Here is a 26,560-nt window from a genome sequence, read left to right as displayed (position 1 = left end):
AGCCTAGTCCTCAGGGTGCTACATTTCTTGTTAACCAACTTATTTATTGTAGTTAACAGAATCTGTAATTTACAATCAGTAGCGGTTTTTCTTACACATGGCCATTCCTTGTCCTAGGTAAACCACCCAGTCCCTCAGCCAACTTAAACAATTTTCAAAGTGAAGAAAAAGTCATAATCACACAGCCTCACTGCGCATGCGCTTTAACGCGCTATGTTCCCAGCGCATGCGCAGTGAATCTGGTAATCACAGAGCCTCACTGCGCAGGTGGCCGGACATCTACAAGTGCGCCTGCGTCCCACAATATCAGCGCTGGCCGGGAACAGGATTCAAATACATGGACGGCGCCAGCAGTGAGTGAATGCTGCGCTCGCCCTTGACTGAATATGGCAAGCACGCCTCTATGATTGAAAAGGCAGGTAGGATATAAGTAGGGCCGGCGTCAGCACCCGGCGCACCGGGGCAAGTGCCGGGGCCCTGAGCAGGCAGGGGGGCCCACTGGCGGTCGCGCACCCCGTTGGGCTATGGGCGGAGGAGAGCGGTGTCAGCGCCCGCCCTTCTCCCCCGCTTGCTCAGGGCCCCGGCAGCCGGATACTTACCTCTCCCCGTGCCTCCGCAGATCCGCCGTCTTCCTGCTCTGCGCTCTCTGTGACGTCTCAGGTCAGAGGGTGCGGTGAAGTCTTTCCACCGCGCCCTCCCCCTGAGCTGTCACAGGGAGCGCAGAGCGGAAAGACGCCGCCAACGCTGGACTCCGGACCCGAGCAGCTGCAGAAGGTGAGGAGGGAGGTGAGTATTTGATTTTTTTTTTAATGTATGGAGGCATGGGGCATAATATGGGGGGGGGGTGGGGTGACATCCTGCATGGGGCATAGTATGGGGGGGTGACATCCTGCATGGGGCATTATAAAGAGAGGGGGGGTGACATCCTGCATGGGGCATTATAAAGAGAGGGGGGGTGACATCCTGCATGGGGCATTATAAAGAGAGGGGGGGGTGACATCCTGCATGGGGCATTATAGAGAGAGGGGGTGACAGCCTGCATGGGGCATTATAGAGAGAGGGGGTGACATCCTGCATGGGGCATTATAAAGAGAGGGGGGTGACATCTTGCATGGGGCATTATAAAGAGAGGGGGTGACATCCTGCATGGGGCATTATAAAGAGAGGGGGGCTGACATCCTGCATGGGGCATTATAAAGAGAGGGGGGTGACATCCTACATAGGGCATTGTAAAGAGAGGGGGTGACATCCTGCATGGGGCATTATAAAGAGAGGGGGTGACATCCTGCATGGGGCATTATAAAGAGAGGGGGTGACATCCTGCATGGGGCATTATAAAGAGAGGGGGTGACATCCTGCATGGGGCATTATAAACAGAGGGGAGTGACATCCTGCATGGGGCATTATAAAGAGAGGGGGTGACATCCTGAATGGGGCATTATAAAGAGGAGGGGTGACATCCTGATTGGGGATTATAAAGAGGGGAGTGGCATCCTGTTTGGGGCATTATAGAGAGAGGGGGTGACATCCTGCATGGGGCATTATAAAGAGGAGGGGTGACAGCCTGCATGGGGCAATATAAGGGGGGAACAGCCTGCATGGGGCATTATAAGGGGGGGGGGACAGCCTGCTTAGTGCATTATGTGGGGGGAACAGCCTGCATGGAGCATTATACGGTGGGGGGACAGCCTGTATGGGGCATTATGTGGGGGGTAACAGCTTGCATGGAGCATTATAAGGGGGGAGACAGCCTGTATGGGGCATTATGTGGGGGGTAACAGCCTGCATGGAGCATTATATGGGGGCCAGTATCCTGTATGGAGCGTTATAAGGGGACCAGTATCCTGTATGGAGCGTTATATGGGGGCCAGTATCCTGTATGGAGCTTTATAAGAGGACCAGTATCCTGTATGGAGGGTTATATGGGGGCCAGTATTCTGTATGGAGCCTTATATGGGGGGCAGTATTCCGTATGGAGCCTTATATGGGGGCCAGTATTCCGTATGGAGCGTTATATGGGTGCCAGTATTCCGTATGGAGCCTTATATGGGGGCCAGTATTCCATATGGGGCCTTACATGGGGGCCAGTATTCCGTATGGGGCCTTATATGGGGGCCAGTATTCCGTATGGGGCCTTATATGGGGGCCAGTATTCCTTCATGGGGTCTTATATGGGGGCCAGTATTCCTTTATGGGGCCTTATATGGGGGCAAGTATTCCGTATGGGGCCTTATATGAGGGCCAGTATCTCGTATGGGGGCCAGTATTCCGTATGGGGCCTTATATGGGGGCCAGTATTCCTTCATGGGGTCTTATATGGGGGCCAGTATTCCTTTATGGGGCCTTATATGGGGGCAAGTATTTCGTATGGGGCCTTATATGGGGGCCAGTATCTCGTATGGGGGCCAGTATTCCGTATGGGGCCTTATATGGGGGCCAGTATTCCGTATGGGGCCTTATTTGGGGGCCAGTATTCCGTATGGGGCCTTATATGGGGGCCAGTATTCCTTTATGGAGCCTTATATGGGGGCCAGTATTCCGTATGCGGCCTTATATGGGGGCCAGTATTCTGTATGGAGATATGTGGTGCCCATTATACTGTACGAGGACTATGTGGGGTCATTATTCTGTATGGAGCAATATATAATGGGGCCCATAAAACTGTATGGAGGACTTAGTGGTGTCCATAATACTGTATGGAGGACTATATTGTCCAGTCTGCACTGTGTGCTGCGAGGATTCGCCGGCTTCTGAGCTATTGTAGAATTTACAGTAGATATCACTCATGTAATGTAAGAAGTGAAATCTTTGCATTGTACTATATATATAGATTTCTCTGCGGTATCTGTGCATCATGAATCGTGGTATGTGTTAGAGGGACCCACTGAGACTCTTTCGCCCGGGGCCCAGAAAAACCTGGAGCCGGCCCTAGATATAAGTATATTAAACGTTATAAATTCATTATAGCTGCAGCGATTTTCATGAAAACAGCTTGCTAGTGATGCACATTGCGTCACTACCAACGCTATGGGGGCAGTGTAGAGGGCAGCTAGGACGTGACAGGTTCTCTTTAAAGTGTGAATGACTTGATGCTGTGGGTTCAAATGCAATACCCGTCCCCGCATCATCCCTGCAGTAACAAACCTACAACTCCCAGCAGGCCCGGAAGGGTTAAATCTGACAGTGCATGCTGGGAGTGGTACATATCAGAGGGTAAACCACTCAAATTATTATTATTTTACATCTTATTTTAGCAGTGCAGTGTGTATATACAGATACTGAGAATTACACCCAGTATACAGGACAGGAGAATTGCTTCTATCCAGTGTATATACTGTATATACAGAATTACACCCAGTATAGAGGACAGAAGTGGTACTCTGCAATATATATGTATATATTATATATACAGACACACACATTATACAGTATATACATATACACTGTGTTCAGGAATATAGAGCGGAGCAGTGTATATACTATATAATGTATAGATATGGCAGTGAATAGAATGTGGATTCCACACCATATACGCAGCACCATACTATCTAACCGTCTGTACACTATATACTGCATATAGTAGCATATATAGACCCTTGTAGCGTCTGTGTGCACACCCTCCATGCACTTAATAGCCCTCTGTGGCCATACACATACTGGCTGGTGAGCGGTTCATGCAGCGTTATGTGCAGACCCTATTTAGTTTATAATGGTTGTATCGCACAATATCAGCACATTTTATCATTTACCTTTCGTGCCTCCCCTATTTCTCCATAGATTGTAGCTTGCGAGCAGCAGGTCCCTCACTCCTCTTGGTATCTGAGTTGTGTGTTATCCTGTAATGTCTTTATTGTCTGTACAAGTCCCCTCTGTAATGTAAAGTGCTTTTTCAATAAATTTGCAAAAATTTCTACATTTCTGGGGTTTTTTTTCAGTCAAGATGGGGTGCAGAGTGATGAATAATGAACTTTTTAGAATTTACCAAATGGCTGCAATGAAATATAGGAGGCCAAATGCATTGTATATGTCATATAGGAGGCAGAGAGTGCGGTCTGTTTGTCATATATGAGGTAGAAAGTGCGATCTATACATCATATAGGAGGTATGAAATAGACAGCACTCACCAATGGATGCCAAAAAAAGATCCTTTTATTTCAGATCCAGCATACAGACGTTGCGGCTGGTTCAGGGGTGCGGGAGTGAACTATACTGGACCCGTGGTGGCGCTGCTTGTGCGCAAAACGGCCGTCGTCCTCTTTTCACCCCTGAACCAGCCACAACGTCTGTACGCTGAATCTGAAATAAAAGGATCTTTTTTTGGGATCCATTGGTGAGTGCTGTCTTTTTCATACTTCCTTGGACATTTGATTAACACTGCTTATTTAGACATTGCACCTCCTGATGTGGATAGCCAACGGCTAAAAAACCCGTTTGGGAAGATTTGGGAACTGGTGGCGGCATACTTCACTTCTATGTGGTATACATCATATTGGCCCCACACATGACATATATCGCACTCTCGGCCTCCTATATGACGTACAGACTGCACATTCGGTCTCCTATAATATATACTTTATATATCAGGCTGAGTGTGTTGTATACGTCATATAGGCCCGCACTCTCAGCCTCCTATATGACATATACACTGTATAATTCATAAGAGTCCAAGAGTGTGATCTATATTTCATATATGAGGTAGAGAGTGTGATCTATTATGTCATATAGGCCCCATATATAACGTATACCACACTCTTGGTCTCCAATGTGACATACAAACTCTTGGCCTCCTATATGGCATAGGGCTCTTTCATACATCCGGATATTTCCGGTACTGGAAAAAACAGTACCGGAGATATCCGTGTCAGTGTGGCATACGTGTGCTCCATCAGGATCACACATACCGTACCAGCACTTGGGAATCAGCGGTACAGTTTGTGCTGTTCCCAAGCACCGGGTGCTGAAGGAATCGCTCATCACTGTCCCCTGCCGGCGCTGCAATCAGTGTTAGCAAGGGACAATGAAGAGACAATGTTGAAAGTAGTATTCACCTCCAAATGTCTCCAAAACCTGTAAAAATAATACTAAAATTAAAAAAAAACCAATATATTCACCTGGCTTAAAGTGACCACACACGATGAGGAGCGTAGGAGAATGACTTGCTGCAGTGAGCGGTCCCCCGACCTATGCTGAGCTCAGTGAGTGTAGGGGCCTGCTCGCTGCAGGGAGTCAAGCTCCTCAGCGTGTGTGGTCGCCTCAAGCCAGGTGGATATGTTTTTTTTAATTTTCTTATATTTACAGGTTTTGGCAACATCGGGAGGTGAACCTACTGCTCTCAACATTGTCCCTTGCTAGCGCTGATCGCTGATTCCTTAAGCACCTGGGAACAGCATGAACTGTACCGCTAATTCCCAGGCGCCGGTATGTGTCACACCAACGATACACGCACGTCATCTGTGTGCTCGTGTGCGGGACGTTTTTCGGCCCGTGCAGTGTATAAAAAAAACTGACATGTCAGCGTGTTTTGCCCACGGACACACGGTCCGTGGAAACAGTATATACTTTATGTAGGAGGCCGAGTGCGTTGTACATCATGTAGGTCCGCACTCTAGGCCTCATATAAAACGTATACCGCACTCTCAGCCTCCTATAGTCTATACTTTATATAGGAGGCCGAGTGCGTTGTACATCATGTAGGTCCGCACTCTAGGCCTCATATAAAACGTATACCGCACTCTCAGCCTCCTATAGTCTATACTTTATATAGGAGGCCGAGTGCATTGTACATCATGTAGGCCCGCACTCTAGGCCTCATATAAAATGCATACCGCACTCTCAGCCTCCTATATGGCTGGGAACACTCACCCATAAAAACCTTATTGAATATTTGGCACGGTACTTTTGACATGAAATTAAAGCAGTGAGAGCTGTAGGCCTGCAGCCTTGTTTCCAATTCCAGGCCAGGTTGGAGAGTTGAACTGTAGAGGACGGTCACTGTCCACATATCCAGCCCCGGAACCGGTATAAAAAAGCCCAGAATCAGAGCAGGAGAGAAGGGGGCGGTGCGCCGGTGCTGGTGCCACCACCCGGTCCGGAACAGGTATTACTACAGGGGAGTAGGCCAGAACAGGTAAGAAGCTGGGATGGGACCACATCAGAAGCCCGGGAGCAGGGAGAGCAGAGCGAGACGTCGGGTTCGTTGGCGCCAGCGTATCATAGGAGGACGGCCCCGGAGCTGAGAGAGAGCACTGCAGAGCGTGGCCAGAAGAGAGCGGCGTCAGCGTCAGTGTCACCTGACACCACACCACAGTCTGCCAGCCAGCGGGAAAGCAGAGCTCAGTGCGTGTCACCACCCAGAAAGAGTCCATCCTCAGGGACTACTCACGTGGTAAGTATGCTGCATGCACGTCACTGCAGGCCCGCTGTCACCAATGAATGTTCAGTGCGCGCGACGCTACATTTCCTTCAGCCGCGCTTTTAAAGGGCCCACATTTTTAAAGGGCCCCCGCCACCAATTTTCTCACTCTCATATTTGGGCCCACCGGGAAATTTCCCGATTTCCCGCCAGGCCAGACCGACCCTGGAATTAACTCCATTCTGGAGGTTTCAGTCATGAGCCGTCTAGATTGGATTTGATCCTATGAGGAAAACGCTCCAGCAACTCTATTCTAGTCAGGTCAGCAATGAACTGTACAGAATAGAGGCTACAGGGAGATCATCTAAAAATCAACTCCGATCTAGATGGCTCAATGGTGAATCAGCTAGAATGGAGTTGCTTAAATGAGGTCCTCAAAAAAGCCACTCCGATCCAGTGTGGTAAATTATGAGGACTCTGTCTCTGCGCTCTGTTACGTTTCTCCCCGTGAGGCTCCGCTCACTCTCCGAAAAACTCAATTCCAGTCTCTTCAGCACGAAACTGTACAGTCATGGCCAAAAGTATTGAGAATGACACCAAAATTATATTTTCACATGATCTGCTGGCCTCTGGTTTTTATTAGTGTTTGTCTGATGTTTATATCACATACAGAAATATAATTGCAATCATATTATGAGTACCAATAGGTTATATTGACAGTTAGAATGAGTTAATGCAGCAAGTCAATATTTGCAGTGTTGCCCCTTCTTCTTCAAGACCTCTGTAATTCTCCCTGGCATGCTCTCAATCAACTTTTGGACCAAATCCTGACTGATAGCAGTCCATTCTTGCATAATCAATGCTTGCATTTTGCCAGAATTTGTTGGTTTTTGTTTGTCCACCCGTCTCTTGATGATTGACCACAAGTTCTCAATGGGATTAAGATCTAGGGAGTTTCCAGGCCATGGACCCAAAATCTCTATGTTTTGTTCCATGAGCCATTTAGTTATCACCTTTGCTTTATGGCAAGGTGCTCCATCATGCTGGAAAAGGCATTGTTGGGCGCCAAACTGCTCTTGGACGGTTGGGAGAAGTTGCTCTTGGAGGACATTCTGGTACCATTCTTTATTCATGGCTGTGTTTTTAGGCAAGACTGTGAGTGAGCCAATTCCCTTGGCTGAGAAGCAACCCCACACATGAATGGTTTCAGGATGCTTTACAGTTGGCATGAGACAAGACTGGTGGTAGCGCTCACCTCTTCTTCTCCGAATAAGCTGTTTTCCAGATGTCCCAAACAGTCGAAAAGGGGATTCATCAGAGAAAATAACTTTGCCCCAGTCCTCAGCAGTCCACTCCCTGTACCTTTTGCAGAATATCAGTCGGTCCCTAATGTTTTTTCTGGAGAGAAGTGGCTTCTTTGCTGCCCTCCTTGAAACCAGCCCTTGCTCAAAGAGTCTCCGCCTCACAGCGCGTGCAGAAGCACTCACACCAGCCTGCTGCCATTCCTGAGCAAGCTCGGCACTGCTGGTAGTCCGATCCCGCAGCTGAAACAGTTTTAAGATACGGTCCTGGCGCTTGCTGGTCTTTCTTGGGCGCCCTGGAGCCTTTTTGACAACAATGGAAGCTCTCTCCTTGAAGTTCTTGATGATGCGATAGATTGTTGACTGAGGTGCAATCTTTGTAGCTGCGATACTCTTCCCTGTTAGGCCATTTTTGTGCAGTGCAATGATGGCTGCACGTGTTTCTTTAGGGATAACCATGGTTAACTGAAGAGAAACAATGATACCAAGAACCAGCCTCCTTTTAAAGTGTCCAGTGATGTCATTCTTACTTAATCATGACTGATTGATCGCCAGCCCTGTCCTCATCAACACCCACACCTGTGTTAATGGATCAATCACTAAAACGATGTTAGCTGCTCCTTTTAAGGCAGGACTGCAATGATGTAGAAATGTGTTTTGGGGGTTAAAGTTAATTTTCTGGGCAAATATTGACTTTGCAAGTACAGTAATTGCTGTTAAGCTGATCACTCTTTGACATTCAGGAGTATATGCAAATTGCCATTACAAAAAATGAAGCAGTAAACTTTGGAAAAATTACTATTTGTCTCATTCTCAATACTTTTGGCCATGACGGTACAGAATGGGGTTGCTAAAAGATGTCCACAAAAAATCCACTCCGATCTAGATGGCTCAATGGTGAATCAGCTAGAATAGAGTTACTAAAATGAGGTCCTCAAAAAATCCACTCCAATACAATGTTGTAAATTATGAGGACTCTGTTGCTGCGCTCTGTTATGTTTCTCCCTGCGAAGCTCCACTCACTCTTTGAAAAACTTGATTCCAGTCACCTCAGCACCAAACAGTACAGATTGGAGGCTACAAGGAACATCCTCAAAATACCCACTCCAATCTAGACTGCTCACTAGTGAATCAGCTAGAATGGAGTTTCTCAAATAAGGTCCTCAAAAAATCCACTCCAATACAATGTTGTAAATTATAAGGACTCTGTTGCTGCGCTCTGTTACGTTTTTCCCCACGTAAAACTGAATGATCAGCGCTGTGTGTGATTATTTATATTACAAAAAGCGATAATAAAATGCAAGTTCGATTAATTATGAAAAAAATAACATTTTGCCCTTTGGAAATACGTAATAAATATAACAGTTTGAGCAAGTACTTAAAAAATAAAAACATGATATCATTAGAATTATAAGGCTGATATATATCTACAATGTGTGTACATTCCAATTCCACTACATTGCAGGCTATGAGGATCCGGGAATCTGCTCCATTCTGGACATTGGAGGTGATTTTTTGAGGAACTTCAGTGTAGAAACTGAACTGTCTAGAATGGAGAAGCTGCAGAGAGATCATCAAAAGATCAACTCCGATCCAGTCACCTGACCAGTGAATCAGCTAGAGTGGAGATGCTGGAATGAGATCCTCAAAATATCCCTCCGATCCAGTCACCTCACCAGTGAATCAGCTAGAGTGGAGATGCTGGAATGAGGACCTCAAAATATCCCCCCGATCCAGTCACTTCAGTAGTGAATCAGCTAGAGTGGAGATGCTGGAATGAGGACCTCAAAATATCCCCCCGATCCAGTCACTTCAGTAGTGAATCAGCTAGAGTGGAGATGCTGGAATGAGCTCCTCAAAATATCCCTCCGATCCAGTCACTTCAGTAGTGAATCAGCTAGAGTGGAGATGCTGGAATGAGGACCACAAAATATCACTCCGATCCAGTCACTTCACCAGTGAATCAGCTAGAGTGGAGTTGCTAAAATGAGCTCCTCAAAATATCCCTCCGATCCAGTCACTTCACCAGTGAATCAGCTAGAGTGGAGATGCTAAAATGAGGACCACAAAATATCCCCCCGATCCAGTCACTTCACCAGTGAATCAGCTAGAGTGGAGATGCTGGAATGAGGACCACAAAATATCCGCTCCGATCCAGTCACTTCAGTAGTGAGCCGTCTAGAGTGGAGATGCTGGAATGAGGACCACAAAATATCCGCTCCGATCCAGTCACTTCAGTAGTGATCCGTCTAGAGTGGAGCTGATAAAATGAGGACCACAAAAAATCAACTCCAAACTAGACGGCTCAATGGTGAACCAGCTAGAATGGAGTTGATTGTTTGAGGACCACAAAAAATCACCTCCAAACTAGATGCAACCCTACTCTGACTGCAATCACCCAGCTACAGCGTCACCACGCCTCAGCAACAGGCTGTGTCCGCGCATGCGCACACTTCCGGGTTGGACACTCACTTCCGTTTGACCCTTTTCCTTCCCTCCCCTCACTATTTCTGACACACAGTACTTTACAGCACAACGCAGCAATTTACAGATATAAAAAAAATACACTAACACCTATAGGGACCAGACGCGGTGAATGGAGGATTACAATCCTGTTAGTGTGTAATAATATGACCTTCTTCCAGCGGAAGTGACGTGCGTACTCTGCAGCGCCGCGGTGTTAGAGCTCCCCCTTGTGGTTGGCTGGGCTGACGGGCTGTTACTCATTGCTGAAAGTCATGGCCGCCTCTACGGGGACAGACAGACCGTCAGTGCGGGAGATCTTCACCTCCATGCAGTACGGCCCGGCTCCTGAGGCCGCCAGTGTCGCGCAGGTGAGGCGTCAGTGCGGGCTGCTCTGTGTTCTGGGGCTCCGGCATCACCTGTAAGAGCCGCAGGCTACAAATTGCAGGTGTGCACAAGACTGATGGGAAAAGTGTCGTGCGATGACGCTTTTTTTTCAGTGCAGTGATGGTGCTCTTCTAATAATGCGACATTTTTCAAAAAAATAATCTAAACTTGCCTGATTGTTTGTCTGCTGTAAGGGCCTGTTCACACAGTGCGTTTTTTTTGGTAAAAAATAAATACATTTAGTGATAAAAGATTGCATTAAAATTTAGCTTTAAATCTGCATTAAATAAAGGGTAAAATTCAGCAATAATCAGAAAAAAATGTATTTTGGCATAAAAAAACTGCAGCATGTGAACACGGAAAGATTTCTGCAACTTTGCATTTTTTTTTGCAGCAAGGTCGCCTAAAATAAACGAACAACATCGCGGATATTGAACTCCACAACACAAGTTTTGGGAAAACCCGCTAATAAAAGAAAAAAAAAAAATGCATCCGGATTTATAAGCGTTTGCAATCTTCTGACTTTGTCAATTAAGTTTTATTAAAGGCGTATTCACATGTTGCAATTTTTCCATAGGAAAAAAAAAAAATCGCTGCATTTTATAGGACCAGCAAAGTGAATGAGTTTCCTGAAATCGTATTTTTCTTTCCATTTGCGCCTTTTTTAAAGTCTATTTTATATGTCCATTTTTTTTTTATTTATTTACTTTATTTATTTATTAATTAATTTATTTCCCATTGTCGGCACAGGTTGGCGGTCTCAGATGTTTTTGCTTAAATGTATCCATCTCCCACCCCAGAGGGATTTTTTTTCAATGTTCATCTGTAATTTTTCGCTGAAATGTTGCAACCTGTGGCTTTTTGCACTAAAAAATAGCGAAAAAAAAAATTAGAGCATTTTTTATTCTGGGCAAAAGTTCTGAACACGTGCTCAAAAGAAAATAGGTGATCATAAAACCCAAAAAAATAAATAAGTGACTTAAAAATATACAAATGATGAATCTGGGACTTTAGTTTTTTTTTATTTTTTTTGTGATTTTTTTTTTTTATTTATTTTTATAAATCATAATGTGACAAAAAAAGTATTTTTAATTTATTTGTTGTTCCGTTCATTTCCCATATTTGGTCCATGCAGACCCTCGGTCCACGAAAAAAGAGAATAGCCCCATAAAATGTGCATCAGTCGGGATAATGCACAACAAGGTGACAAACACCAATGTGTGAATGCGGCTTAATGGTGTGAGAGAGTCTCCGGCAAATCGTCACCTTCTGTCTATATACAAAGCCAGTTTCCATTACCTGGATATTACCACCAGGTAATATTACATTGCACTCTGTATCAGACCGTACAACTGACGCGCCCCCTGGGACATATTCCTTTTGAGGGGAATACCCGGCACCGGATCAGATGGGGGTTGTAGTCTCCGAGTGGCTGTGACCCGGCCCGTGCCCAGGGTGTCAAACTCAGTGTTAAGTGGCAGTCCTACAGATGTTATTAAAAGTTCTTTTGTGTCGACTACGCCACCCGTTGTGTTGCGGTCACGGTGGCCGCCGCTGCAGCAGGGTCCACTGAGGCTGATGGTGTGGTGCAGCTTGGTAGGATAACCCCCAACGGGAGGGGTATAGCCTCAGGGGGACAGGTGTAGAGGATGGGGGTTGTGGTGGTGCAACGCAGACGGCAATTAAAGACAGAGTCGGGTTGTGCAGTTTAGGGTGTTTACTCACTGCTGATGTTCCCGGTCACTCCAGCTTCAAGTGACCACCCGAGCCGTGCTGCGTCCACCAGGTCCTGGATCCGGCCAACCCCCAAACAAGTCCGGAGCGTGGCCCTGAGCTCTCCCTCTGTCCTTTCTTCAGCCGTCCCCACCAGTGATCCACCTAGGTCCAGCTCCCTCGGGCCTTCTGTTGGGCGACCCTTGGCCTTGGGTTCCCTGACCCTCCACGTGGTATGCCTTCGGGGTGGATGTGGTGGGTGGCCGTGGCAGATGCTGCCCACGGCCTCCGGTCTCTGGCTAGGGTATGTTTTTGCCCCCACCAGCTTGGGTTCCGGTACCCTTTTGCTGACTCCTCACCCGATGCTCTAATTTGGGTTCTTGGGTCCCTTCTGCTTTCCCCCTCTGGGTACTCCTTCTCTGCTCCTCTCTCTCTCTCCAGGGCCGCTCTTTCCTTCAGCTCCTCCTCTCTGCCGACTTGTTCTCTGCATCTGACAGGCTCCTCTACAACTGACCCTGATCTTTGATGGTGCCCTCCTTATATATCCCTCTATGTGTGAGCTCAGGTGACCAGCACCCAATGAGCTCCTAGCTCTACCCAGACTGCACCCCCTATCTGCCCCTACACTACAGGGATGTACCAACCCCCTCCCACTCCAGCCAGGGACAGACACGGTCGTACCTGCACATTTCTAAGTGGGAGTACCGTCGGCCTGCCCCTCGGAAATGGGATGTATGTAGTGCATGCAGCGCTCCGAGCTCAGTCCCACACTCCATCCTTACCCGGGAGTGGAATATCACACCTCTGGCTGAGGTGCAATACTCCTGTAGCAGCCGGATCCTCAGGGTGCTACATTCCCCCCTGGTAAACCACAGCACGTCCTCGGGCTGTAAGACACAAAACACCAAAACATACATTTTTTTTTTTCAATAATAACATAACATATAAACTTCATATAAAACACTATATAGATATATATATAAATAACATTCTCGTAGAAAACATTCTTGTCAACTTTTTCTTTTCTTCTCCTCCGGTCACCGTGCGACTGATGACCGGGCAAAGTGCGACAGTCCTTTTAAAGGGTTTTTCATAAAACCAGTAGGGGGCGCCTTAGGAAGCGCAACTATTTACAGGGGAATTTGGCCGCTCTCAGTCCTCGACCAGGTAAAGGGGAAGGAATGGCTGCTCACAGTCCTCAGCCTAGTATGGATAGGGGACACACGGGTTAACAGTTCACTGGTCCCAACGGGGACTAAATTTTCAACAGTTTCTTGGGTACCCCGACGGGTAACTATGTACAGTTTCCTTCAGTACCGTCCTTAACGACGGCGTCCTCCTGCTCTTTCCTTGGTGATCGTTTCTGTTTCAGACCCGTCTGGGTCCTCTTGCTCCTCCTGACACCTCAGCTCTGCCTCTGTCAAACGGTGTACATGAAGGGCATAGGAGTCTTTCTTTCCGGAGTCGTGGATGGTGGTACTCCGGTGGCCAGATGAGGGGCCGCCCGTCCGGCCATGTGAGCTGGTTGAAGAGGTCTTCTCCCAAACGCGGCACCCTTGGTTTAGCGGGTGCGGGCGCGGTGGTAGTGGCGCCCGGGTTGCCCAGGCCTTGCGGCCAGGCCTGGGGCACTTGGAAGGTGAAGGGCACCGTTAATACGGCGGCGCCCTGGGCTACCTGGCCTTGCGACCAGGCCGGAGGCTCCGCGGGGGTAGGGGGCGCTGTTGGTGATGCGGCGCCCGGGAACACTAGGCCTTGCGACCAGGCCGGAGGCTCTTCCTGCTTAGTCACGCTCCGGGTCAAGGCGTGTGACGTCACAGAGGTCGCGTCGGCGGCTTCCGGTCGGGGCCTAGTCTGCAGCGGTGACATGGCGGCTACGGGCACAGCAGGGGGACTTTCGGGCTCTGCAACGGGGAGCTGGGGCAGGTAAGCGGTCTCCCGGTATGGGGTATAGGCATCCCCTTTACCTGCCTCCATGTGTTCGGCTCCCTTTTCAGCGCCGTCTCCGGCCTTGGGTCCTCTCGCGCCATCCTCGGAGGCGGTCTGTTTCCTCTTCCAGGGTAGCGTGCTCTGCGGACGGGTCTCAACTTGCTGGGCCATCTCTCGGCTCCATTCCGCCAAGATCTCGCGCTGTACCCGGGCCATCCTCCGTGCGAGGCCCTCCAGGGCAGTTTGTGCACACTCCCGGTCTCGGGGGAGCTGCGCCAGGATCTCCGCTAGGCCTAGCGGAGTCGTAGATTCTAGCAGGCTCCTGACCATCGGGTCGGTGCTGCTCTGCTCTCCTTCTGGCAGGCTCCTGGCCAGCGGGCCGGTGCTGCTCTGCTCTCTCTCCATTCCCGGGTGAGCTCTTTCTCGACTGCTCTGCTCCGGGTGCTCTCGCTCCAGACTCCTTGTCTCCGGGTGCGCTCGCTCCAGACTGCTCCAGGCGGCACCCATCGTTGCTCTTTTCTTTGGTCTCCTCCCCCTTCGAGGGCGGTCCCGGGGCAACTTGGTGACTGTCAGCCCCAGGGGCAGTTCTTTCACGCTGACAGACACCTCTAGCATCACAGTCTCTGTTGGTGGGGGCGGTTGCCACTTTTGGCGCCATTTTCTGTCCTGGCCCACGATGGGAGGTGGCCTCTTGCCGTCTTCTGGCACGCCCATAATGGCGTCCGCTGCTCTTCCAAGGCGGGAAAAAGCTGGAATTGGCGGGAATCGTCTCCCAGTGGCGGGAAACTCGGCAGATGGCGGGAACAAGCTGTTAATGGCGGACAACCGGCGGGAAACGACTGGTGATGGAGTCCGATGGCGTGGACCCTCCGGAACCGGCAGGGGACTTCTCTTTGAGGTAAACTTGCACTTTTCTTGAGGCACGCAGTACCCGGGTGTTGCGGGCACGTAATCCTGCCGACTACGCCAAAGTTGACGCGCCCCCTGGGACATATTCCTTTTGAGGGGAATACCCGGCACCGGATCAGATGGGGGTTGTAGTCTCCGAGTGGCTGTGACCCGGCCCGTGCCCAGGGTGTCAAACTCAGTGTTATGTGGCAGTCCTACAGATGTTATTAAAAGTTCTTTTGTGTCGACTACGCCACCCGTTGTGTTGCGGTCACGGTGGCCGCCGCTGCAGCAGGGTCCACTGAGGCTGATGGTGTGGTGCAGCTTGGTAGGATAACCCCCAACGGGAGGGGTATAGCCTCAGGGGGACAGGTGTAGAGGATGGGGGTTGTGGTGGTGCAACGCAGACGGCAATTAAAGACAGAGTCGGGTTGTGCAGTTTAGGGTGTTTACTCACTGCTGATGTTCCCGGTCACTCCAGCTTCAAGTGACCACCCGAGCCGTGCTGCGTCCACCAGGTCCTGGATCCGGCCAACCCCCAAACAAGTCCGGAGCGTGGCCCTGAGCTCTCCCTCTGTCCTTTCTTCAGCCGTCCCCACCAGTGATCCACCTAGGTCCAGCTCCCTCGGGCCTTCTGTTGGGCGACCCTTGGCCTTGGGTTCCCTGACCCTCCACGTGGTATGCCTTCGGGGTGGATGTGGTGGGTGGCCGTGGCAGATGCTGCCCACGGCCTCCGGTCTCTGGCTAGGGTATGTTTTTGCCCCCACCAGCTTGGGTTCCGGTACCCTTTTGCTGACTCCTCACCCGATGCTCTAATTTGGGTTCTTGGGTCCCTTCTGCTTTCCCCCTCTGGGTACTCCTTCTCTGCTCCTCTCTCTCTCTCCAGGGCCGCTCTTTCCTTCAGCTCCTCCTCTCTGCCGACTTGTTCTCTGCATCTGACAGGCTCCTCTACAACTGACCCTGATCTTTGATGGTGCCCTCCTTATATATCCCTCTATGTGTGAGCTCAGGTGACCAGCACCCAATGAGCTCCTAGCTCTACCCAGACTGCACCCCCTATCTGCCCCTACACTACAGGGATGTACCAACCCCCTCCCACTCCAGCCAGGGACAGACACGGTCGTACCTGCACATTTCTAAGTGGGAGTACCGTCGGCCTGCCCCTCGGAAATGGGATGTATGTAGTGCATGCAGCGCTCCGAGCTCAGTCCCACACTCCATCCTTACCCGGGAGTGGAATATCACACCTCTGGCTGAGGTGCAATACTCCTGTAGCAGCCGGATCCTCAGGGTGCTACACAACCATCTTGCTGGGTTGCAATACCATACACCGCCAACAGACAAGAGTGGCGCTGTTTCTAGAAAGAAAAGAAAAAAACACTTTTTTTTTAATTTTGATCAAACATTTAAGCATCAGAAGTTAATTAACTTTTAGAAACTTTTTTTTTTAATGTTTGTGAAAGTTTTCATTAGTCAATAACAAAATAACTTCAGGATCCAAGGGATTTTTTTTTCAACAGTAGATGAATCCTTCTCTATATATGTAACTCAAGGCTGTTGGGGAACTATAACACCCATCATGCCATGATGTGGCCATTTCTTGGAGTTGTAGACCTCCGATCCAGATGTTGATTGAGGTCAGATTGGAGGTTGTTGAGGACAGATTGCTGACTGTTTCCCTCATCAGATTCACGTGATGGCTTGGTAAGGTTTTGCTCTGTGTAATCCTCCAGTTCCTCTTCGTTGTTGCACATGACTTGTACACGACTTCCAGAAGGCGTCTTCTCTCCTTGAGACAGATCAGAAAGGAGCCGTCGTGTTCTCCTGGAATCACCAAACCCAGACTCCTCCATCAGACGTAGATAGAGAAGTGTGATCCGTCACTGCACAGAACACGTCTCCTCCAGAGTCCAGTGGTGATGGCTTTACACCACTCCATCCGACTCTCTGCATTGTGCTTGGTGATATACGGCTGCATGAAGCTTCCGGCAGGGGCGCAGTGTTTGTGCTCATATTAATACCAGAGGAGGTCTGGACTCTTATTACAGGACCGCTCTGGTATCAGTGAGCTCTTTTCCTTCCTTAATTCCAAAAACAAAAAATGGCCAATCAAGATCATTGCATTTTGGAAGTCAAAAAAAGAAGGGGGGGGGACTGAGCCCCTTTATTTTTCCAGGACAGGGGTTTTTTGTGGTGAAGGTGTGGACAACAGCAGCTGATGCACCGAGTCTTAAAGCGAGGCAATGCTCCCTGGGGATAAAAAAGGTATACACCAAAAAGCAAAAATACTGCCACTGGTTGGAGACGGGTGCACTGTGAGTGAATGTAGTATAAAGTACAGCTAGAGCCTCCTCAAAAAAGATTCAGATTGAAGCACCATTTATAGGCGGCTGCTTCAGTATTGCTGGCATGTTTCTCTTCACAATCTAGTGGTGTCTGCAGTACCCCCTAAGATCCAAATTAAAGCCTTGCCCTGTACTGACGAGAATGCCAAAACAGCTGACGGGTTTCTCTTCATTTTGGAAGAGTTCTAGCTTTGTCTTATAGGTACTTTGTATCGCCACTCTTTTCTTAAAGGGTAATTTGTCAGTAGGTTTTGCTATGTAATCTGAGAGCACTATGAGGGTGGAGAGACCCTGATTCCAGCGATGTGTCACTTACTAGGCTGTGTTTTGCCTTTTCATTAAAATCAGTGATTTATCAGCAGGAGATTATCACTACAGGACGAGGTGTCTTGTGCCTCCTGGTCCAACCATGCCTCCATCACTGATTGTCGGCGCTGCTGTTCTCTTTGATTGGCAGCAGCAGTTACATGGCACCACACTGTCAATCAGTGGCCACTGACTGGCTGCAGCCTTTACTATTTTGTTTGATTTTACGGAATATTGATGCGCTGCAGCTGATCAGCAACGGCTCATTGGCTGCAGTGGTCACTTGACACTACTGGTAGCAGCAGCGCTGACAATGCTGGAGCGGTGCCGCTGCGGGAGGCGAGTGTATAATGATTTTACCTTCTATGGAGCCCTGAATTGATGAAGTTTTTCAAAATTTTGAAATCCGTCCACAAATAGTTAACGCTGTTGCTCCTGTATTGTATGGCAGTGCGTGACGGAGGCGACTTGAGAGCGTTCGCCCCCCAGGTCTGCAGGGATTGGCTGGGAGCCGCGGCCTCCCCTGTGTACATGGCTCCCTATACATCACAATGGCCGGGAGCGGACAAAGGTTCCTTTCTTGTTAGTCAGTGCAGGCTACATTTTAACAGGATCCTCGTGCCTCCAGGAGCCCGGCGTCATCTTGTAACCCTTTGTCTGAAGTTGATCTGCAGCTTCAAAGCTAAAAAAAAAAAAAAATCTTCAGTTCTTTAAGGCAAATATTTTATGAATATGCTTGTCCCAGTGCAGCCACAATGAAGATTTTTTTTGTTAGATTACCCTTAAAGGGAATCTGTCAGCAGGTTTTACTATGTAATCTGAAGACTGCATCATATAGGAGCAGAGACCCTGATTCCGGTGATGTCACTTACTGAGCTGCTTGGTGCAGTTATGATAGAATCCCTGTTTTCTCTGCTGTAGATCTCGGAATGCTGAGCCGCGTATAACCCCGCCCACACCCCTGATTGGCTGCTTCCTGTGTACACTGTCAGCAAACTGCCAATCAGTGGTGGAGTTACAAATTAACTGGACTGCTGTGCAAGTGATAAAACAGATTGAATTGAAACTACAGCAAACAGCCTAATAAGTGACACATCGCTGGAACCAGACTCTCTGCCCCTACATCATGCTGCTCTGATTCCCCTTAAAGAGTAATTTAAATACAATTTTTTTTTTCATTTATTTTGTCCAGCATGGCTTTTTTTTTTTTTTTACAGGAATGAGGACAAATTCCCTAATAAAGTGATTTAAAAAGTTTTATAACTTTTCCTACTGAAAAAATAAACTTTTTCTAACTCTGCATATATGCTGACTTTTACAGTGGTCACAATCTTGCTCCCTGGTCCATGTTTTTTTCTCCCCGGTATCATTGATAAGTCCCCATGATCTGTACACGCTGTGTCTTCCTCCTTGGCCTTGTCCTCTCATTATATGGGGTCACTCCCCCGCAGTCCCGTGGGTCATCACCCCCAAGAACATCAGAATGAAGGAGTTGAAAATCTGTTTGTACTTCATGGTATTTCATCACTGACCTTCACAGTCTGGTGGATTTTCGGTGATTGCAGAGTGTAAGAGACCTAAAGATAAGACCGAGCCGCGCGTGTCCCCCATATCACTGGAGGCTGTAATCCACAATCTATCTGTCCCACATGATGGCTCCACGTATCTAGGAGCTGTAATACTGTCAAGTACATGGTGCGTCACTTGCTCAGCCTGTTCATTTTAAGAGCATTAAGCCTCCTTACAGGCACAATTAGTATATACGGCACCTCCCTATAAACAACAACAACCTACAAATTTAATGGAAGCAAACAGCCAATAGCATAGAAATAATAATCTTTATTAACAAAAAAGGCTAACATATTTTTAAAAAGGGAAAATAACTAGCAAATTTAAAAAAAAAAAAAAAAAATGATCATATCAAACTATACCACTGGAGGGAGCCGATGTTCACTAGTAGTTATAGTTTATAGTGAAAATCAAGAGTAAGCTCCATATGTTAGCAGCGTATGCATAGGCCAGTAGTTCTAAGTAATTCCAAATGGTATTAGCGTCTATACATATAAAGCTAGCAAGTCCACAATAGCATCATTCAAAATAAATGGGAGGATACCCATCCCCCTGGAAGAGGCATCGTGTGAAACGCGCGTTGGGGCCATTATTTTCAAACTCAGGTCATACCTGCTGCTCCCTATTTCACTATAAGCACTTTATATTCTTTGTGACTATATTGGATGTGTAATCCTGTGCACTATACCTTGTCTAATGTGATTGATTTATATGCATTTGCACATAGCACTTGCAATTCTTCACTTTGCTTGTGGTGGCGCTGCAGGAAAAGTGAGCACTTGCCGTGGGGTTCACTTGTGGATTACTGATTTTTGAGACGACTTTTACAATAGAAGATTTTAAACCAAACAATCCCTCTCTGGTCATTTTTAAGCGTGGTTTCCATCAAAAGGCGGGCAATAAACGCTTTTTCTCATCATGATCAATGGCCAAAAAATGTCAAAGTCCTCTTGATAACGGGCAACTTTGCTAAATACCCTTGGATTTTTAATTCTATAGTTAATGGCTCATTGTCTAAGATACCGGATACCGCTGCAGTCTATCGTTGGTGACTGATCTCCAAGGCAAAGAGAGCAGCGCTTACAAGCTCTTTCCTCCAGTATGGGGAAGAGCACAGCTGGAATCAGTGGCGTGACAACACCACTGGCCGTAAGTGCCTCTCGAGCGGTGAGTGCGCGCCGCCTCTCGAATGGTGAGTGCGCGCCGCCTCTCGAGCGAGGCCTGATTTCTCATTATCAGTCTTTTTTTTTTTCCCTGAATTTATGATTTTATTTTTATCTTTTTATACTTATGGTTTTATTTGTTTTTTTCCCTCTCTAGGCCTGGCTTGACAGTCACGAACGAAGCTTTGGTCATTTTATCGGTGGCAAATGGATAAAACCGAATGGAAGGCAGACGTACGCTACTAAGAATCCAGCAACGGGTGAGTGGTCACTTTTGGAATAATGTAATCAAATCTACACGTAACCTGATCGTCCTGAACTGCAAAGTGTAAATGAGGCTTAAGTATATGATAATGGCAATACCGCCTTTGACCACTAGATGCTGCCATTATACATCTATAATCTTCAGCACATGTAATCTTTCAGTGGACATAGGATTTATCAGGTCCTGGGAAAGCTGGGTGACAGCTGATATGGTCACCTCAATGGCTTCTCTTCCAAATAGATTTAACCTAGAAACGGCCCATATTGTCATGGCACCTCCAAATAATTGCAAAAACCTATAAAGGAATGGAAACAAATGCCACCCAGAATCAACATACACAGTGTTTTATTAATCAAAAGCAAGATGTATAAAACATACTTAAAACAAGGGGAAACCAAGCAGGATTAATCACATCCACTGGCAGTACCAAACTGATCCACATGGAGGAGCCAAAGCACTATTTGTGTATAGTTATAGCAGCACAGATTAATTCATTTTCTATTAACAACTCCTATTAAAGTTTGCATGTATAAGCTGCCCTAAGACGTATTTCACGGAGAACAAGTCCAGTAAGAGTGGGGAAAAATTCCTGCAAAGAAATGGTATGCAACCAATGATTCAATAATGAGCATAAATTACAATAATTACATTTTTAGAACTACAAGTAGAAGGATAGAAAAGTGCTTAACATCGTGTGATAATTACACAGTGGAGTACCCAGACTGCACATATATTGAGGACATAGCAATGTACTTAAGCGGAAAACAATCCTGCTAGACACAAATAAGGTCTGAGCAATATATACTGTAAATTCATAAGAATAGGTCGCGAGACCAATAGCTTTAAGAAAAACGTGCTGAATATAGTGCAGAAAGGTACTGGGCAGGGTAGAAATTAAAACAGATTAATACATAGCTCTATAGTGCAGAGAGTAAGAGATACTACCTGAAGATGTGGTATAGGCCCTGACGCGCGTTTTGCAATTTAGCTTATTCCAGGGGGTTAAATATAGTGGCAGGGGGAGATGTGGTCTTTGTATAGTTGTGCAAGTTCAGTCGTGGCAGCGGTTTGAATGCGGGCGGCATTCCCGCCGGCAAACCAGAAGTAGCGTCACGGCCGGTCAGCGTCACACTCACACATAGGTAACACAGGATCCACCATTCACAGTAGAGGATGTCACAGCTCCCCTCCTCCTCCTGTACAATGACTGATAACACCTCTATATACAGTAGATAACACAGGATCCACCATTCACAATAGGTGATGTCACAGTTCACCTCCTCCTCCTGTACAATGACTGATAACACCTCTATATACAGTAGATTACACAGGATCCACCATTCGCAATAGGTGATGTCACAGCTCACCTCCTCCTCCTGTACAATGGTTGCCAGTGTGAAAATTTGCAAGACTTTAATATAGATAATACGTAAAAAAAAAAAACAAGCAAAACATAAAAACCTGGCACTTAATTAACAACAGGTCCCATTCCCATGAAGTCGTCTTTTCTCCATTGATTCTTGACCCTGGTAAGTCACGACGTCCATCCCGGGGCCGTGTGTCCAGTAATCAGCGACATTGTGAGTGGGGAGGGATTAGGGACGCTGCGGGTTTATTCCAAGGTTAATCTGTGAGCAGCTGTACTGGAGAAGATGTAGGACACTGTAGGACACTGCATCGAGGAGGGGAAATCCTGGCCTGGCACAGCGCCCCCTATACAACATACTGGGAATTGTGCTCAGTGGGACATGTATTTCCGGTCCACGTACAGAACGTGATCATGTGATATTATTGGTGTATTGCATGGCCAATCTACAACACATGCAGAGTACATTGATGTTCTCCTTCAGCCCCATGTTAAAAGGTTGAGGAGTTACCTTCGTGACTCCAGCCACCTCATCAACCTTACTAAGGACATCCAATGGGAAGAATCATTTGTATTTTTAAGCCTTGATGTTACATCCATTTACACCAATACTGATTGGGAAATTGGTTTATTATGTGTTGAACATATGATCTCCAAAGACACCGGCCTGTCGTCCTTCCACAAATCATTTATTCTATCTGGGTTATCTTTCATCCTTAATAACAATTATTTCACTTTCCTCCAACACACTTACCATCAGATCAAAGGGACCGCGATGGGGTCAAAGGTCGCACCTACGTTCCCTAATATTTTCATGGGCATATTTGAACTGGTGTTCATCTATGGGGGTCCATTTTGGGAAGGCATTATATTTTACAAAAGATACATTGACGACTTAATTTTCATTCTTAATAAGGACATCGCAGAACCCTCAGCCCTTGCCAGTTTTCTAAATAACAACTGCTGGGGTATTTCCTTCAATTCCGATACAAATAACACCAGTATTCATTTTCTGGATCTGACCTTATTTATAGAGAACAATAGGATTTGCACCAAGACTTATTTTAAACAAGTGGATGCGAATAGTTCCATCCACTACAGCAGTGGCCACTACCAGAAATGGCTGCGTAATATTCCTTTTAATCAATTTCAGAGGATCAGAAGGAATTGCACTTCTGAAAATGATTTTTCAGAGCAATCAGGTATGCTGAAACAGAAAGTTCTACAACAGGGCTATCCCAAAAATGTTGTTGGCGAATCATGTGAAAGGGTAAGGGATACCTGTAGCCAGAATTCACTTCTATTAAAATCTAATTCAGATAAAATGTCCTATGAGCGCTGTGTAAAATTCATCACTACATAGAATTTTCAGCATAAATCATTTAGAGATATTCTGCAGAAGAATTGGCATATTCTGTTAAATGATCCGATACTCAAGAAGATTATCCCAGAAAAACCCTCCATTGTGTATAGGAGAGCCCCCACTCTAAGGAACATTTGAGCCCCCCGTAGGATACACACCCTTTGTACTCTAGATTGTAGCAAGATCAATAATAAGAATAAAACCATCACCAGATGTGGCAAAAAGAACGGCATGTGCTGCATGAATATCACTCATGGAGCCGACACTTCTGCATCCACATCAAGCAATGAACGCTCCACAATAAATAGTAATATGTCCTGTGACACTGATTCTGTCATATATCTGATTGAAGGCACATGTCCCAAGCAATATGGCGGCAGAACTATGCAACCCTTTCATAAAAGACGAAATTCTCATAGGCATAATGTCGCTACAGGTTTTTTTAAAACATGGTTTATCACGACATATGGCAATCCATCACAATAAAGACTTTGGGTGTCTTAAAATCCTGCCCATAGAGCATATTCCATGCACCACTCCCAATAGAATTCAGGGTCTCAATAGAAAGAGAGATACTGGATAGATCAACTAAATACTTGGAAACCTTGGGGTCTCAATGAAACATCAGAGGCTTTTATTTGAAAGCACTGACAAATATAATTGTCCTCTACATGGTCAGGAACATGTGTCTTGGCTTGTTCTTGATCCACTGTCCCGATCCAGGGTTTCACGGAGTTCAGTTTCCTTTCTTCTTATGATCATTGCGTTCTGTTCCCAGTAGTCTGCACCATTCCCTAGGACACTTTCAGTGCTCATCATACCACCTAGTGGACATTAATGCGCACGACTATTCTCTAGTACTACACCGATAATACGGACACACTCCTAAAGAAATTATTCATGTTGCCGATACGATCACATATTCTATTATAAGAAGAATTAAAATTATTTTGTTTAGTAAGTAGGTATAAGTTAGATATATCGTCTAATATCCGTTTATTACCTCCTATCAGAACAAGATCAATCACAATATCCATGAGCACCCGTGGCTTAGAGGGTTGTACCATGATTAAGATCTAAACATGATCCATTTGATCGCAATACAGCAGGTTCAATTCCTGCTTCAGGAATTATACATATATATATATTTAATTATTTATTATATTTTTTTTGCATTGAACTATATCGGTTTTTAATTAATTTTTAATCATGCTAGCAATTTTTTATTCCCGATGCATATATACATTGATGGATACTCAAATTTCTGCCTTTTTATTGATTGTATTTTTCTGCCTTAACGGCCACATTGTTTTGGCGCCAGTTTTTTTCCCATTTTTTGTATATATATGTCCACTCCTTGCTATACCGGACACAAGCTATGCACTGATGAAGTGGACAGGACGTCCAGGAAACGCCTCTTATTTTAGCTTCTAAATAAATGGCTTCTTAACCAACCACTGGGTATTGCATCACTTCGAGTGACCCGGAGGAGCGCGGAATCATGGGCACTTTCTTGCATCCACAACTTCTGGTACATTCCCTTTTCGGCATATGATTTTCTATACGTTCTCAGCCTGATATCCCTCCTAACTGATGTCTACTGCTTCCACAGCACGAAGACTTGCTGAGCCTTAGAAAGAAATGATTGCGCTCTTGGACCCAACCCCTGCAGTACTTGTCCATGGGGGCGCCAAATAACATGGAGAAAAAAGTGAAAGAAGCTGAGGAGCACACCAGGATTCTTCAAGGAGGAATAGACAGGATCTCTGGAGAGTAAGCAGCATTATTATCACACACATCCTCTCTTCCTTCACGTAGGTCATGAATTTAGGCTATATGGTACGAGTATAAACCAAAGCGGAACTGACTGAGTAAACCGTAGAGTTGCTGAGAAGTGGCAATAAGTGCAACAATAAATTCTCTTTAAATGGAATCTGTCAACAGGTTTTTATGTAATCCGAGAGCAGCATGACGTAGGGGCAGACATTCTGATTCCAGCGATACGTCACTTGTTGGTCTGCATGCTGTCATTTTGATACGATCACTGTTGATTGTATTAGAGCAGGTTGACTAGGAAGCACAATACAATCAACAGTGATCGTATCAAAATGACAGCATTGCTGACAGATTCCCTTTTAGAAAGAATGTCCATCCACAATATTTTTCCTTTTAGGAAGATATTGAGTTTGCTTGTGACTGGTGGTAATGCTGTAATAGGCACAACGTTTGGATAATTGTAGTGTTAGATTTTACCTTTACTCCAACCAAATTCTACACCCACATTCACCCATTGTTTATTGCAGATGCTGACTGATCTAGAACACGTTTACCCCCAGTGGTTTGGACCAATCGATGTAACGGCGCCACAGGGCGATTCCTACATGTTCCCCGTCTACCACTTGCTTCACTGTTTCCGCAGAGATTCCCACAAGATTGACAGCTACTTGAAGATCCTCCGATGTCGCCTGATACACGCCAGCTGCTAGGGACGGGAGCATTGTACATTATATGCCAGCATTTATCTCTGGTGCCTCAAAGTGGACATTTTAGATTGGTAAACAAATAAAAAAACAACTAATTGAGAGTTTGTGTTCCAACCTGTTTTTTTTAGAAAATGAGAGCAACATTATTAATATTTCTCACATATTGTCATTTCATATACAGTATATAGGTAGCAGGTAAGGAATAGAGGATCACGGCAACTGCCAGGAGGACAACTCCGTATATAATATTATGGCATATTGCCAGGATATAATATTGTGATTGGCGATGGTCTGACCACCGATCCTTAGAATGAAGGAATGGGGAACCTATCAGCTTTTTTTTTTCCTGCACAGCTGTGCTTTCAACCACCCACCCACAGTGCAAAAAAAAAAAACAAACCCTAAAAAACCACAATGGGTTCAACCGTACTCAAATTGTTAACTGGGAGCAATGATGAGTGTGAAGGATATAACACCCACCCACAGTGCAAAAAAAAAACCCTAAAAAAACAATAGGTATAACCGTAATCAAATTGATAATTGGGAGCAACGATTAGTGAGAAGGATATAATATTGTGATTGGCGATGTTCCATCCACTGATTCTGAGAATGAAGGAATGGGGAACCTATCAGCTTTTTTTTCCTGCACAGTTGTGCTCCCACCCATTGC

This window comes from Phyllobates terribilis, unplaced genomic scaffold (genome assembly GCF_046119375.1).
Source record: "Phyllobates terribilis strain yellow unplaced genomic scaffold, ASM4611937v1 Scaffold_10__3_contigs__length_209671492, whole genome shotgun sequence".
NCBI classification, from domain to species: Eukaryota; Metazoa; Chordata; class Amphibia; order Anura; family Dendrobatidae; genus Phyllobates; species Phyllobates terribilis.
This window is presented reverse-complemented; position numbering follows the sequence as displayed.